Source organism: Equus quagga, chromosome 1 (assembly GCF_021613505.1).
Source record: "Equus quagga isolate Etosha38 chromosome 1, UCLA_HA_Equagga_1.0, whole genome shotgun sequence".
Lineage (NCBI taxonomy): Eukaryota > Metazoa > Chordata > Mammalia > Perissodactyla > Equidae > Equus > Equus quagga.
This window is the reverse complement of record NC_060267.1, coordinates 46,594,437-46,599,758: the sequence shown is the minus strand read 5'-3', so window position 1 is coordinate 46,599,758 and position 5,322 is coordinate 46,594,437. Positions and strand designations below refer to the sequence as shown.

At 35.0% G+C, this 5,322-nt stretch overlaps 1 pseudogene; it reads right to left on the bottom strand.

Annotated features, from left to right (window-relative positions):
• Positions 1–1,456: 1,456 nt before the first annotated feature.
• The window catches only part of LOC124241845 (taste receptor type 2 member 19-like), a 7,073-nt pseudogene continuing 3,207 nt past the window's right edge, over positions 1,457–5,322 (bottom strand).

The following is a 5,322-nucleotide window of genomic DNA, read 5'->3' as shown; positions in this document are numbered from 1 at the left end:
ACCCAGCAGTACTGCTGAAAGAGCAGTATTAAATGTACTTTGTGTTTGAGTCACTCTACATTTTGGGTCCTATTGGTGGTAGCATTTTCTCCCTCTGGTCTAATCCAGAAATTGGAACTGAGAGTGTGCAGATTTGTTTAGAGGCATTTGGATGGTGAAGAAACAAAACCAGGAAATCCATGCTACCTGCAGATTTTCTGAGGGGTTTCTTTTTCATTAGTTTTCCAGTCCTAATATGGTTTATTCACCCATTCATTTAGTCATTCATCAGATTATCATTTGGACCAACTATTCTATGGACTGGCTTTTATGTCCTGGGGAGTCAGCAGAAAACAAGATAGACAAGATCCTCACGTTATCCTGATTATATTCTACTGGGGCAGAGAGATTTCTAAAAACAAATGAATAAATCAGCTGTGGAAATGATGTATCTCAAGGTTTATATAATGTTAAAATTTCATACAACTAAGAATTAATATAGACATGTAAATTCCATTGTTGAACAGGTTATACATTTCTTTCTTATAACTTGCTATCAAAAATATGTTAACACGCTTTCTATTTCATCATTTTCCACAAGATTATGATAAAATAGATCTTCAAGATAGTTGATATAATTGTTACATAGATATAATATATTCCATTTTGATATATGCAGAAAGGTCACTGAATTATATACATATTGTGACATATTTTTTGTGAACATATTTTTAAGATAGGGAAGATTTGAGTGTTCTTATCTGATGTTTAAAAATAATTTTTATGTAGCAAGATGGAGGAGATGATTGGCAATTAAGACGCCCAAAGGCAGTTTTGGAGAAAACTGATAATTTGATCTCAGATCCACTTCAAAAAAGATATTCTTAACTCAAAACCTTGTAAGAAATGACTTTCCTAAGTGCATATGAAAACATTGCGCAATAGAAACAGGTCATGATCATTTTTTTTTCTCCCTCTTCCCCGTTGTACAACTTGATTTTTACTGAGCTTTTCTTCTACTTGTATTAAATCTAATTTTCTTCAGTACTGTTTATTGCACACATATATAAAATTTATTCTAAATGTTTTTCACTCAAATTTTATTGTGTGCATCGTTTCCTAACAGCAGTTCTGATTGCTCTCTATTAACCATGAAGTAAGAAATTCATGATGGAATAATTTCCATCTCAAACATACATCCTCAATGTGTAATTTAGAACTGAAAATCATTACCATCCAAACGACTGGAGGTTCGAGCAATGAAATCTAAACACACTGTTGTACGTATGTTTTGACCTAATTACAATGAAAATAGAAATGATTTCCTGAGATAAGTTGTCTGCTCTCAAAAGTGCATAAATATAGCTCATAAATTCTTCCATTGAAAGATGATAACTTACAATATCTATGTAAAATAGACATTGCTTCCTAATCCTGAGGAATTTCTTATGATACTTTGTAACATTAGATTGCTTCCCTAAAAAAAAATTGGTAAGTGGTCTGGTAATCTTATCATCTTTCTTATAATTTTCAAGGCCTCTCTTAGCTTCTTGTTTCCCCAAATCAGGATAAATGACTGGCTTAAAGGATACAACATTCCAAGGGCCTGGCAAAGCATGAAAACCAGTTTGTTCTGCAGACTATGAAAATTCCAAACTGAGGGGGCCGGCCCCATGGTTGAGTGGACAAATTCGCGTGCTCCACTTTGGTGGCCCAGAGTTTCACCGGTTCAGATCCTGGCTGTGGACATGGCACTGCTCGTCAGGCCATGCTGAGGCAACGTCCCACATGCCACAACCAGAAGGACCCACAACTAAAAATATACAACTATGTACCAGGGGCACTTTGGGGATAAAAAGGAAAAATGAAATATTAAAAAAAAAAATGAGATAACTAGAATCAGGAAGTAACCAGCATATAGAAAGAGAAAGGAGAGCACAGTTTACATGGCTCTTATGTGGACCTTGGTGCTGGGATCTTGGAATCTTTTGCCATTGAGCTGCATGTTCTTGAGATGTTTCCACAGGGAAATGATTAACAGCAGAAAATATGTCAGGGACATAGTAAAGGGTATGAAGTGTATTAGTGTGAATAGAGTGACATTTGGAAGGTATAAAATGTCCCTCAATTTGGCTTTCTGAGTGATGTTTCCTTCATACTCATTAGTCTGCATATTATTATCCATGCATAGCACTGCAAGATGAGGAACCAAAAAGACCAAAGTCCCTAACAACATAACGAGAAGTACACTTTTAACTCTCTACTTTAGGTAAAGAAATACAAAGCTAGAGAAATTATCTATCTTGAACAAAAATGTATGCTGGGACTAGTAGCAAGCCAGACACCAAAATGGTTGCTCACTGTCCAGTCAATACAAGCAATAATTTTTACTTCTAAACTATATAAAACTTGAAGGAGCACAGTTGTATACCAAGTGATTGATAGTACCCAGAGCAAACCAATTCTGGAGACCACCAGAGTGTGAATATTTGATCAGCTGAGGACATCTTTTGTCTCTTGACCCAGTCAATGCAGTTCACCAGTGCTATGAAGCCTTGACAAAATTTCCCAGAATAAATTCTGTCGTTATTAGGACAGAAAAAAATGCTTGGTGGTAAAGTTGCCACGTGTATAAAGACAAAAAAGCTAAGTCTAATATTACTTGTCATGATTCATTTAATATTCTGAACTTAACTTCTGTGTGTAGCTGGAATGTCAGTAAAGTTCTTATTTCTTTCAAATTTCCAGATTAACGTTTACTTTCATGGCCATGATTTCTAAAAAGTTTCCAAAGCAGTCAATGGGGAAATGACCTTTGTTCCAACAAATGAAGTTGGAACAATTACATATTCACATTTATAAAGATGATTATAGATCCTTCATATCATACACAAAATTAACTCAAAATTGGTCACAGAGCTAAGTGGAACAATCTTTAGAAAGAAGAACGAAGCTGGAGGCATCACTCTTCCCAATTTCAAACTGTGTTACAAGTTATAGTAATCAAAATAGTATGATATTGGCATAAAAACAGATGCATAGATCAATGGAATAGAGCAGTGACCACAGAAACAAATCCACGCATACATGGTGAATTAATTTTGGACAATGGCACCAAGAATATTCAATGGGGAAAGGTTTAATAAAAGGTGTGGGAGAACAGGACATCCACATGCAAAAGAATGAAGTTGGTCTCCTATCTAACATCACACACAAAACTTAACTCAAAATGGATTAAAGATTGAACATAAACCTGGAACTATAAAACTCCTAGAAAAAAAACAGTGTCAGGCTCCTTGACTTGAGTGTTGGCAATGACTTTTTGGATTTTATACAAACAAAGGAAACAAAAGCAAATATAAGTAAGTGAGACTACCTCAAACTAAAAAGCTTCTGCACAGCAAAGGAAACCATCATCAAAGTGACAAGACAACTTATGAAATGGGAGAAATCACAAATCCAATAAAGGATTAATATCCATAATATACAAGGCACTGATACAAATCAGCAGCAAAAAACCAAACAATCCAATTTAAAAATGGTCAAAGAACCAAGCACATTTTCCCAAAGAAGATATAGAAATGGCCAATGGTTCCACGAAAAGGTGATCAATGTCACTAATCATCAGGGAAATGAAAATCAAAAGAACAGTGAGATATCACTTCACACCTGTTAGAATGGCTATCATCAAAATGATAAGAGATAAGTTCTGGCAAGGATGTGGAGAAAAGCGAACTCTTGTACACTAGGTAGGAATGTAAACTGCTCTAGCCACTATGGAAAACAGTATGGAGATTCCTCAAGAAATTAAAAATAAACTACCATATGACCCAGCAATCTCATGTCTGTGTATATACCTAATGGAAACAAAATGATTATCTGGGAGAAAAATCTGTACTCCTATGTTTGTTGCAGCATTATTCACAATGGCCAAAGTATGGAAATAACCAAAATGCCTGTTTATCGATGAATGGAAAAGAAAATGTGCTATATATACATATACATATATATACATATGTATTTAGATATATATGCTGAAATGTTATTCAATCTTAAAAGAGAAGGAGATCCCGCCATTTGTGACAATATGGATGGATCTTGGTGGTCTTATGCTAAGCTGAGTAAGCCAGACAGAGATGACAGATAATGCATGGTATCACTTATACGTGGAAGCTAAAAAAACAAAAAGAGAAAGACAGAGTAAACTTATAGAAACAGAGTAGAAAAGTGGTTCCCAGGAGCTGAGGGGAGGGGGGGGTAAACTAAAGGGGTAGAAACTTTCAGTTATCAGATGAACAAATTCTGAGGATCTAATGCATAGTATGGTAATCATGGTTGATAATACTACATTGTATAATTGTTTTTGCTAAGAAAGTAAATCTTAAGCTTTTTCATAAAAAAAAGTAACCATGTGAGGTGATGGATGTGTTAAGTTGATTGTGCAAATTCTTGCATAATGTATACATATATCAAAAAATCACTTTAAATGTATTACCATATTTTTGCCAATTTTATCTCAATAAAGCTGGAAAAAAATTAAAATAAATAAATTTAAAAAAACAAAAGAAAGTGGAGGATCATGAAAATATTTTCCCCACATTATATCAAAATTGCTATGAGCCAGAATTGCTGTATGTTTCTTTTATTCGCCTCTTTGAATGGGACTATTTGTTATGGTTATCCTGTCCTGTTTCAACTCTGTGTGCTACATCTTTGCCAGGCAGATAACTTGTCTTTTTAATTCCTTAATTAACAAATGAAGAGGAGACAAACCAAACCAAATATGGATCATAAGATCCTGGAATTCAAGCCTATCTCTGTAAACAAATGAGACTTTGGGAGATGTTCAGATAGGAATGAGCATATTTTACATATGGGAACAACCTGAATAATTTAACCAAGAGTGTAAAGTGGGATAGATTGCTTCATTTTCCTGAAATTCTTTAACCCTCACTGTAGCTACAGCTTTTAGAAAGTAATTTTGTAATATCCTCTATTGTGGGCAGGATAACCGCCTTGAGCCTTGGCTCTGAGCTTAATCATGTCAACTTGCTTTGATGAATTGGGAATTAGCAGCTGTGACACAAACAGGTTTGAAATGACGTCCACGTTGAGGCTGGCTCAGTGTTGCTCTTCTTCAATTACCATGAGAACATGCCCAGGCTAGTACACTGGTCCTAGGAGGAGAGTGAGAGATCCTGGAATTCAGTTTTCCCAAGCAAGATCCAACCTAAATTGACAATCAACCGAACTATAACTGTCTCCCAGATACATACCAAGCTTATTTAAAAATCTTTCAAATAGTTGTTCCTTTTTATATCATTTATTCTTTTTCTTTGGCTA